The 12,183-nt window shown below is 38.2% G+C and overlaps 1 protein-coding gene across 1 annotated transcript in view; it reads right to left on the bottom strand.

The window, feature by feature from the left end:
* Window positions 1-12,183, bottom strand: part of LOC149249490 (ras-related protein RABB1c-like) — a 167,368-nt gene that overhangs the window by 88,271 nt on the left and 66,914 nt on the right. The gene's annotated exons all lie outside the window — the stretch shown is intronic.

The following is a 12,183-nucleotide window of genomic DNA, read 5'->3' as shown; positions in this document are numbered from 1 at the left end:
AATCATACCTGCAACTTTGATTTGCATGTCAAACACAAGTCAGATTAACACAGTGAGTTTGACTCTAGAGTCAGATTGATACTGTGAGTTTGACTAATGAGTCAAAATGACTTAACAAATTTGACTCAGGATTCAGACTTAGACATCTGTGTATAAAACACACCAAAAAACGTAAACAAGCTTTCATTTTGTTTATTTTTCTGAACCAATTTCACAATAGAGAACCAGTGGACTTATCCCGTCTAGAATCCTAAGTATGTTGTAGTATGTTGTATCTTTTATCTGCATTAAAAATCAGTTATTATTGAAAATTCCATCATATGGAAAATTGAAAACTTTCAGATTAATGAAAGATATCATTTCCACTGAAATTTAGTGTATTTTAATATTATTTTGGTTTTCCTGAGTCAACTCACTAGTTTTTCATGAGTTCAAGTCAACTCGTACTCTTCAACTTTACTGAGTCATTCTCCAAGTCAAGTCTCATAACTTTTGTCAGGATGTCATAAAATTTGAAATTCTTGACAACTGCATAAATATATCAATGTATGATTGCCATAGTAGTCCGAACTATTTAGAATAGCTTCCAAATATTGCATGCCTGCTGCTGGTAATGACAGTCAGCAACTGAGAACCCTCCAAATGGCTGGGATATTTTCTTGACATGTTCCAATCCTAAAATTCTTGTAAGATGTATATTCAGGGAAAACCCCATATTAATCAATATTTCAGCAGTTTCAGATATACGCTTTGAAAAAGGGTCTCAACTCTGCAACTCAGTGACTAATCTGTTATATACGCCATCTGGGTATGCAGAACAAGATATCTCTCCCCTTGATGTCATTCAGCCATCTATGCAACCATTTGATTGATGGGAATCCATTTTGTAAATCAAAGTTTAAATTTTTCCAACAGATGGAGGCATACAACTAAGCTCAAAGAAATTCATTTCAGTTAGTTGTAGGAAAAACTTCTGTCAATGGCTGCCTGTGCATCAGTAGCAATCTATAGCATGGGCAAAATTTGCTTCATGGATGGTCCAACAGGCAGGAAGAATTGTTGGGATGTCATCAGATTGACAGCCATTTCTTTTCAATGGAAAAGGCAATCTTTTGAGATCGGAAGCAAGTTTCGCATGCTACTAGTTCTCCTCAATGTGGCTACACTTTGGCTCAACGATCTATAATTCATGATGTATTCTTTATTGTTCAGTGATGAAATATAAGATGCATTTTCAAAAATTAGTACATGTATGCACACATATATCTGCTTCATATAGGTATGATAGAGAAAAGACACAAGAAAAGCAATCATCTCATCAAGGTAATCAATGATTACAAGTATATATGGGTAATTCTGAAAGGTAACATTCATACAGGTCATGAATGAAGGTAAGCATAGCCTCTGAATTGAATAACCAAATAATAATAAATTCAAAGAACAAATGGGCAATAGTCCTGACTCCTAATTGATTGTTTCAAGCTTCCAGCCAGTGAGATCTACCCATAACTAATAAGTTTGGCACAGATGATAAAGAACAGAGGAAGAGATTTTGCTTATGCAATCAACTACAAGAGAATGAAGAGTAAATCATAACTGTGAGTTCCATTTCCATGGTATGTATTGAAAAAGCTTCAAGTCTATTGTTTATTAAGAATCACAGATAAATTTTTCACCTATGAGTCATGACAGGAAATTTGGAATGAGAATACGCTTTCCCTGTGATTCATCACTAGGCATCATATCGCAATCCACTTTAATCTAGGTTGACAGCTAAGTCACCTGACACGGGGACACGGGACATGCAGGACACGCAAATTCGAGTGTCCGACACGGGGCACGTAGACCCCAAAACAGGACACGTAGAACACGTTATATATATACATATATAGATATTTCAATGATTTCATATTACACAAATTCTGCATCCTTGTGTTGTCCAAGTGCATCCACTGATTTCAAGAAAATTGGTCCATTCAAGGAAGACACCATGAAGTTGATGAGTGGGGGCGTGTTGGATCTGTCCATCCATCAAAAACAATACTAACCCTAGATGTTGGCCATGTTGATTTAATAGGCTTAAGCATTTTGTCCACCTCTTTCTTTGCCTTAGTCAACAATGTGGTTCTAAGCTTCTCTAACCCAGGAGGCACATACCCTGATGGAGCCCCTTGAGTTAGAGCTCGGCATATCTCTCTTTCTAAAAAATCTTGTCCATTGGACCAAGTGCCACTGCCTTTCATTTTGTTGCTTGACCTACACCCACACCAAAAATATCAAATGGAAATTTGTTGTTGCTTTTCCTCTAGAATGGAATGGGATCCTCATTCTTGTTTTTTTTATATGATGCAGGCACCCTTGCCACACCAACATTGGCCTCTTTTTCCATTTCTTTCCTCTTAGCTACAGACACATTTGCACATGCTCCAATTCCATAACCTGGTAAGTCCAACAAATGAGCTTTCACATGGAAATAAGTGCTCTTGAAATGATTGTTGCAAAAGTTGCATGTCCAAGAAACATTGCCTCTTCCCTTTAACTTGTTGCCTGGCCCTTAATCTCTTGTGACATACTTCCACAAGGCATATTTACTTTCTAAATTATTCTACCCTCAACATTTGAAGTTGTTGTTTCCGCACCACTTCTAACTGAGGGAACACTTGCAAATCCTGATGAAATTGGAACAGGAGGGGCATCACCAATGGGGACATTCTTCCCCTTCTTTTGCCCCTTCGCTGCTTCCCTTGATTGAACCATGAATGTTGTTAAAAGTAAAGAAAAATGCACAAACATGTAAACAAAATGGACAGGAAAATTGTTGTCGCAAAAATGGAAAAAAAATGGAAGCAAAATGCACTTACCGGTTGCTTGAATCATCTCCAAAACGCTCCCAAACCCTTTGCTAGTCGCTCCCACACACCCACAGCAAGAGAGAGACACAAGAATGAGGGATAAATCAGGCTTTTAAAGCCGCGCGACACGCTTCTCAAAGGGACACGTGTCCCTTGAGAATCATGTCTAAAAAGTGGGATTCGGGACACAAGGGGGGGGGGGGAGGATGAATCTAGTTTCTTACGTTGACAATATTTCCAAAATCTGCTTATGGACAGGACGAGAAATTGAAGCAACAAGAATGAGCAAGACAAGAACAACCACACCCTTCACATTTTATCCACATTTCAGTTTATGTTTAATCAATCCTTTTCAAATGGTCCTCGTGGACAATAAACCTAGTTTGATAATTCATTTCACAATAAATATGAAAACAAAATGTCCATAACAAGAAATATTTCAAGATGTGTGGATTTCTAGACATCTATAAGTTTTTGCATCTTTAGCTTCCTTAGTACGACTTCTTTCAGGAATAAAAAGTATATAAATCTACTATTCAATTCATAAACTTTAAAGTTGGAAAAATATCCAAGAGATGTCAAATCAAAGGTCGGTTGTTTCTTATGGTCATAAGAGAGTAATGTTGACTTATTTCTACAAGGATTGTTGCATCAACTATGAACAACAAGTACAAATTAAGAAGAGGCACAAACCACCAACCCTTCATACTACAACTAAGTGTAAACTAAGGACTCCAAACTTCAGATTTGAGAAGATATGGCTAACAAATCCGAAAATAACCAAAAGATAAAAGAATGGCATAAGGAAGGAGCACTGTACCAAGGCTCAAAGTGTTTACTATGGATAAAAGTCTCAAGTGTGTAAATAGAAGATTGAAGGATTGGAACTATTGCCACTCAATTTAGCATGGGTCCTAGGAGGGGTTCCTATGGGACTACTACTAGATCAAGTGGCAACAATGGGGCAAGGACCCACTTTCACCCTAGACAATGTCCCCTACTCTTTACGGACATTCATCAATGGGAGGAGTCCCGATATGAGGGAAATCACGATGAATGATAAGCCAATGATTGGATAGGTAGTGGTTTCTATAGCCCATTCATAGGAGAGACTCAAATGATAGGGTTTGCTTGCTTTAGAAGCAAGGTGTGGGGTTGTCCAAGAAAGGCTCAAAGGAAGCTTAGACCTAGGGATTGGAAATATCTCTTGACAAGGGATGCCCTAGAACCAAGATTCCTAAAGAGAAGAGGTTTCTAAGTGGCCTTGTGAAATAAGAAATGGTAGAGATGTGGGACCACAAAGAAGCCCAAGGGGACCCAAACAAGACCTAGGGTTTCGGGTGAATCTTCAAACAAAGAGCCTAGGTCAAGCAAGGGGGAAGAAGGGATCAGTAATAGATGAACTTCCTTTGAGTTTTCAAGCATAGGAGATCCCTTAGAAAGCCACTAACCTAGAAAGACCTAAATCCAAGTGATTTTGGAGCTAGGGCTTGGTGTATCTCACAAACTGACCGTGAGATTTGCTTCAAATTTGGAGGGCTAGTGAAGGACACCCTAGTGCAGTTCCTTGCCAACTTGCCCAGCAAACTGATAGCTATAATGGTATTTGTTGGATGCCCTAGCTAGGTCGTCTAGGGTTAGGGCAAAAAAATTGTGGAAAGGGCAAATTTTAGGGTGATCATCAAGGACTTGAGACCAATGCCTAGCCAATTGTGGAGAATGGAGTCAAAGTGAAATTGATTAAGGATTTTTTATTTCCCAATGAGCCTTCCTGCAACTTTGCATGCCCTCGAGAAGTAGCTACAAGGTCACAATAAGGATTTATACTTCGACTTGCCAAGTAATGGAGTTTCAAGGTGCAAAGAGTCAACCCACCCCTAAGAATGTTTCGATCTTCTTGCCAAAATGAATAACATATGCAACGAGCCAAGATTACCAAGTGTTTAAGAATTTCGCATCACAATTAGGGCACAAATAACCATAGCAATAGCATTGCAGTTGATGTCTAGATCCTAGAGGGAGGGTATTGTGTGGAGCTTCGATTTAGTGTTGATACCTAGATCCCTGTAAGGGTTGGTGTCAGGGCATGAAGGCCTAGATGGTATCTATATCATGTTGGATGGATACCAGGGTTGTAGCTTGATGGTACCTATAGTGGCAATTGCCTAGATGACACCTTAGTCCTTATTGGGAGGATACCTTGGCAGTTAGGGTATCCCTAGCATTGCATATGTTGTAACTCTTTTGTGAACAATGTCAATTTGAGTACATCCTTGTACCTATTTGTACTATTATGAATACCTCCCTAGTTAAGAGGGAGTGTTGAAAATGTAACTATGGTCGGTCTTCATAATTGTTATTGTACTTTGTCATTATGTATTTATTGTAAAATTGAAAAAGAAGAAAAAGAAAATTATTTTGAAGCATGGGTTTCATGCTCATTTTATTTATTTATTAGGTCAAAGCCTCCATTGTAGGCTTCTAGGGTTTTTCTTGAGTCTTAAGAGTCTTTGTCATATTTATTAGACCCTTCTTGGGCTTTTGTATCATGTAAAGAAAATTATTTTTGAGTCAAAACAGTCATTTGTCACCTCCTCACCAAGTCGGCCCTACCTTGATGAAGTCAGCCCAGATTGGGGCTATTCGACCCTATGGAAGCAGTATAAATAGAAGAAGAGCTCGACCTATTTGGCATCCATCATCAACAAGTTCGATTTGCAATAGAAAGAGAAGAAAAAGAGTGTGAAGTCAAGGAGAAGGAAGGACAAATCAAAAGAAAATCAAAATTGAAGTTTTTGGGCATCTCTCTCTCACACGTGCAAGTTTTCTAGGGCAGTGTTACTTGGGAGCAGGAGCAAAAACGGGTGCGAGAGCGACATTTTCAAAAGCTCCCGGTTTGGGAGCGAATCCCGAAGCGTTTTTTATATAATATATATATTTTTTATATTTTATATTTTGATACATATATGTGAGCAAAAACATGTAGAATTATGAATTAGATATAAAAAACATTAAAAAAAAAAAAACATAGATTGAACCATATAACAACAATCATCTAGAAGTTATAATCTTCATCAACCACGTCCACAAGTTAGTAACATAGTAACATACAACATATTAAGTCTCGTGATTCATCAATCTTAAAGTTTCAAGCTTTCAAAATTCAATATATAACATTTATCATCATTGATCACCAAAGTTGTACTTGTAAGCTAAGTGTAACCATTACAACAAATAATATCTAACATGAAATGAAATGTTATAAAATGAAATGAAACAACTTTCAACTTTCATGAAGCATCATATTCATAATTCATTACTAATGAGTTATAATTGCCAACTTCAAACTTAAATTGTCATATATTGTTTAAGAAAATATCATAATAAATATGAAAGAGTCAATAGTTATAAAAACTACTAGAAACTAGAAAAGACAAGTAAATCTATTATCTAATGCTTATGCTTGGGCCACTTGCCACCACGAGAAATGTCTAGTTTCTTAGTCTTGTTGGAAAATCAAGGTCTTTGTCATTAATATCACCCTCTAAGCATTAATATCCAAAGGTATCTTTGTCATTACCTCTGTATCTGTATAGGGATCTTTGTCATTAATATCACCCTCTAAGCATTAACATAAGATAGAAAAAGCATAGCATGTCAAGTCAAGATTTTGTTTGAGTGATGCATACATTTTTTGGAGGGTCATGATAGAGGAGTTCGACAACCAATGTCACTAACATCAAGGTACATAGAGGGATTGGTGCTCTTGATTAAATACGAGTTCCATACCCTAATACATGACAAAATTCAATGGAAACATTGCAATCCTGAAACCCTGAAAAACTGATAAGTCTACTAGATTTTGAATGAAATCTAAAATTCTACTTTCTCCATATGAAATCCAATGAGGTCGAAACCACTCTCAAACATCCTGAGTCATTTCATGGTAATGTTAAAAATTTAAGTAAAAGGATGAAAATGAAGATTACCATGAATCACATATCAATACTAGGACCATAGGCTTGATCATTAAGTTGCCCCACTCAAAACTTATTTGTTTCTTTGAAAAAAAATTGCATTTGGAACATCACAGCAATTTTTTTTTTTTGCAAAAAAGGCTAAACGCTCCCAAAAAGGCAGGGAGCGTTTTTTTTTTAGGGAGCAATTTCGAGAGCGCTCTCCCGACCCACTCCCAAGTCGCTCCCGCCCGGAGTGCAGATTGAGAGCGGGATCGAGAGAGGGGGGGGGCGCTCCCCCACAACACTGTTCTAGGGCTTCTGGGCAAGTTACAAGGGCTGAAATTTCTGCAATAACTACAGGTCCGAAATTTTGAGTTGCGGGGGGTCAAAATTCCAGATTGGAGCAGTTTTGAAGGAGTTGAATATTGTTGACTGAAGCAGGATTTATCTACTTGGAAGGAGGGTGGACTTGGTGATTGGAGGAAGTCTTTGTCTTGGTTGAAAGGTCCTCGATTGTCTCACTTTGACTTGATTCTATTATTGAAGAAGAGTTGACCAGATTTTCCCCTTGAAGAGGGGTTTTTCCCTCGCTGAGTGCCTACATCTTGTATCTCTTGTTCTTGTGATCTTCATGCATTTTTTATTGGGTGATTGCTTGATGAAATGTAACATAATAAAGAAGTAAAAGACACCAACACATATCACAATTAATTATCAAGAAAAAGAGGAATCAAACCCTAATAACTACATGCATTGATTTCTCAACAGCTAGTACAATCAAAAAATGGCCCAAGAATAATGGGCACAGTGTCAACAAAACTAAAATTTTTAATAAAAGTTAGTCAATAACAACATGATGATGTTTTAGAACACCATGCATGTGAATCCATGCATATAGCAGTGCCTATCACTCAACCTCATTTCAAGATGGACACCATGATCCCACATTTTGACAACACCAAAAAGCCAATAAATTAGACACGGGGCTCTTAAGCTTATAAGCATACTTCCAACCCAGAACACTTTTACAGGCACTCAAAAAATCATGATTACGGGAGTACAGATTGATGATTGAATATTCACATGGTTGCAAGCATTACAAGCACCATTGTAAATAGTAGTTTTCACCCTTAAGAGGGTGGGACACGTTTAAGGAAGTTCTTCCCAACCGTTTTTACCCTTTCAAGTATTGCAAATATCTTATGAAGTGGTGCATTAATATTCGCCATAAAAATGCTCAAATAGTGCAATTGTATATCAACTTGTTTCATATATTCTTAATCAAAATGGAGATGAAAGAGAGAGACAAAGTTTTATGGATTTAATTTGTGGGTAATCTCTTCTCTAACATCCAACAAGAAACAGAGTTTTTTCCCATTACCTCCTCACTCAAACAACAATTCAAAAGGCCCTCAAAATCTAAAGCTAAACCTGAAAAGGTGATGGTACAAACAACACCACATTCTTGGTAAATTCAATCACCCAACAACACCTCTACTAAAGTAGTGACACATGCCATAAACTCCAAAGATCAACCAAAGTAGTGGAAAAACTTCATACCAGTACTGCAATTATCTCATGTTATGTTACCAAGCAATATAATCCCAGATCTCCTTGTCTTTGGGATATAACTTCATGCAAGTATTTCACTAATCACGAGGTGTGTCACCAAGGGATGTGTTCTTGGGCCGTTTTATCTTAGGATGTGTCCCACGTCCCTTGTGCAATACAACATCTCCGAAAAGACTCCAGGAATGTCCCCTTGAAACAATCCAAAATTCTGACTTGTACAATTTAATCCCATGCCCAATATTTTCATTTTTAAGCTTCGATCCACATCCCAATATGGTTAAAGTCAGATTTACATTTTCTATGCCATTCCATCTTACTTAATGAATCTTACCTATAAGTTATTCTAAGATATTGACCTACATATTCTATGCCAAGCTACTTGGAATCGAGGTTTAAACAAAGTATTTTATGCTCAATAGTCGTACAAAGATCAAATTTGTGTTTTCTATTGCCTGACAAGTAGTTACAAGATTGAATGTTGTGTCTGGTGCCAAAATATACATTGTACATATGCCAAAATATAGACCGTACACTTTCCTCAATATTCATAATGCCCACAACTATGTAGTAACGTAACCTTCACCAAGTTTTGGCAAAACCATACAAATTGCAAATTTTTACTATTCAAAACTATGAAAGAATAGTTTTACAAACCAGATCACAAGGTTTTATGTTTTAAGATTTTACCATTTTAAATAAATGTTAGTTTTATTTTCTTTAAAACCATACTTTTCATATGTTTTATACACACATAGATACATATATATGTAGTGCACCTCCCCCGCACACCCATGTGTCCTAATTTCAAAAATGGCACTCATACCTATAGGCTACAAATGCACCCATGAACCCTGGCTACTTAGATCACAAGTCATATTCCCATTTTAAGAGCTCATGGATATGACACTCATGGAAAAATAACATCTAAAAGTAGACAACAAAGCTATTGAAATTGTTAGTCTGCAAGCACCCAATCCTCAAACAGTCTTAATGATTGTCCCACAAGAGTGTGGTCTAGTGACAAGCAACATGGTGATTAGGCTTGTGTTAATGTGTAAACTCAACTTCAAAACCACCTAAGTGCATGTGGATGAGGCCAAGTGCAAGTCTTGGGTGACTTTTTCGGCATAGATATACTCGTCATAGCATCGTAGATAGCCAAAGAGATTTAATAAGTACTTACCAAAAAACATCAGTCTTAATGACTACCAAATAGTCCTCCACTAATTAAGAATTATTTTTTTTGTACAAAGTTTCCAAGTTTAGGGCCCAAAGGGGTTCGATCCAAAGGTGGAAAGTGAGGAGTTTTTCACGATTGGGCAAAGGTTCAATTCCAATGAGAGCTTCCTTGGAGACATGGGGCACCTTGAGGTAGTGATTGAATGTGTTGTTCCACCCACAGAGACCATATTAAATTGTTTCATAACCCGTGCACACATAAGTGGATCAAAGCCCACCCCCATGTCCTCCAAATAAGCCCAAAGGGGTTGGATCCAGTGGTGGAAAGCAAGTAATTTTTCACCATTGGGCAAGGTTCAATTCCCATGAGGACTTCCTGCTAATTTTTGTAGCATCGGATGGTGTTCTAGTCTCGAAGCAGAGACTAAAACATAGGAGTTCTCCAAAACCCAAAAATCGTTTCTGGAAATTCTATCAAGAGATAACTCAATTAAATGGATTGACCATCATTTAAATTTTTCCTAAGTCTAACTTGGTAAAACTGGTTAACTAATAGTAATTAATTGAGAAAGGTGAGAATTCTCTAGAAACTCACACGGATTGACTTGGAGATGATCTCAACCATCGATTAAGTTTTAATCTTGGTCGTTGGAGTCCCAACTGGAGATTATAAGAAGAGGTTGATGGGTAGATGGAGATACACACAAGAGAGAGCCAGCAGTGTGAGTTCCTTGGGCAGTTCGAGCTAGCCAGTAGCAGAGTTCGAGCTAGAGAGGGGACGTAGGGCTAGAGAGGGGTAGAGACAATGATCCAAAGGAAGTTTTCCAATTACGGAGAGGCAAAGAGAGAAGGCCGAATTATTTCTCCAGGAGGTTGTGCAGGGCCTGCGCAAAGCCTCAAAAAGGCAGTTTGATTTAGCTGGAGTGGAGGTCATTTCAGGTTTCAGATGCCAGGAAGCTTTTCCAGTAGGCATGAGAGACACTTCCTTAGTCAGCAACAGGCAGGACAGCTTGAGTAGCAGTTGTTCCAGGGTTGAGCGTGTGGCAGGCTGTGCAGAGGTGACACGGGGCTTACACAGAGGGTTTGGATAGCTCACTTGGAGTTGTCAGTAAGAGTCAGGATTGCTTGGAGAAGAGGGTAAATTCCCTCAATTGATTTTGCCAGTATTTCTCTCAGAGAGAATCGCTAGTTTGGCAACTATTTTTGTACTCGGAATTTCAATGTTGCTTCATAATAAAAACCCTCAGTTGTTGCACCAGTTTTTCCACATTGGGTTTTTCCAGGAACATTAGTCCAAAAATAATTGTGTCAATTTTATGTGTGTGTGCTAGCATTTCTCAGTTCCTACTTTTGCTTCCGCAATATTTTTTTACAACGAAGAATTTGAAGTGTGAATAATTCGTTATTTTGCCAAAACAAAATAAACTACATAATTAATTTATCAATTAGGAGAATTATTTCCAATTGCTGCATTTCCAGGAATTTTCACATGGTATCAGAGCATATTTGACAGACAAGAGCCTCAGAATTGAAGGAAGAAATTTTCATTGTTTAGAGGGAGCAGGAGGACGAAATTTTCAGGGTTGTGCAGTGCTTAGCCAAGCAGTGCGAATTGTTGGACAAGGGGTCGAATTTCCAGGGGCAAGGTGCAAGAAGGGTCAATTTGTCCAGGAAGTGATTCCAGCAGGCAGAGGGAGCAGTAGCTCAAATTTTCGCAAAGCAAAATTCTTGTCTGGGCACAGAAGGTTTGCAACAATTTGCTAGAGCAAATTCAGTGCCATGTGGAAGAGAAATAGCACACATAATTATAATCAGGATGTCTCCAGTAAATTCTCCAGAATACGCCAGTATGGCCATGGAGAGATTTGATATTCAGGGGGCTTCAAAATTGTCATCCAGGTTGGAGGACGAATTTGCTTGCTTAAATAGCTTAGCTTCACAAAGTGTCTGGTACATCGACAGTGGAGTGTCAGCTCACATGATAGAGGTTAGAGAATATTTCTCTAGCAACAATAAAGGGCAGATGGACTTCTAGATTACAATGGGAAATAGGACCAAGTGCACTCCAATAGGGAGAGGTAACATCGATTTTCATTGGCAATCAGGAGCAAGTACCAATGCTACAGATGTATTGCATGTGATAGGGTTGAGTATGAACCTAATTTCAGTATCTCAGCTACAAGATAAGGGATATGATGTCCACTTCGTAGGGAAGAAGGTGTTTGTCAAACACCTTAGCTGGAAGAGGGTGAAACATATTAGAGTTCGAAGCAACAAGTTATATAGGTTACAGCTCAATTCGCCAATGGCACTGATAGGAGTGGCAGTAATAGGGGGGAAGACCTAAATGAGCTATGGCATAGGAGAATAGGACATTTACACCATGAAGCACTTTGAATGCTCAAGGAGACAGTGACAGGTGTTCTAGAACTTGGCACAGAACACAAAGATGTATTCAGAGGGAGTGTGCTTAGGAAATATGCTAAGGCAGCATTCCCAAAAAGTGACAATAGAGCAAATGGCGTGTTAGGGCTTATACATTTAGACATTTGTGGCCCTATATCCACTAGAGCACTCAGTGGGGCCAAGTATTTCATCACCTTTATTGATGATTGTTCCAA

This window comes from Pinus tabuliformis, chromosome 7, assembly GCF_031772625.1.
Source record: "Pinus tabuliformis cultivar Carrire ecotype Pingquan chromosome 7, CPIR1, whole genome shotgun sequence".
Taxonomy (NCBI): domain Eukaryota; kingdom Viridiplantae; phylum Streptophyta; class Pinopsida; order Pinales; family Pinaceae; genus Pinus; species Pinus tabuliformis.
This window is presented reverse-complemented; position numbering and strand designations above follow the sequence as displayed.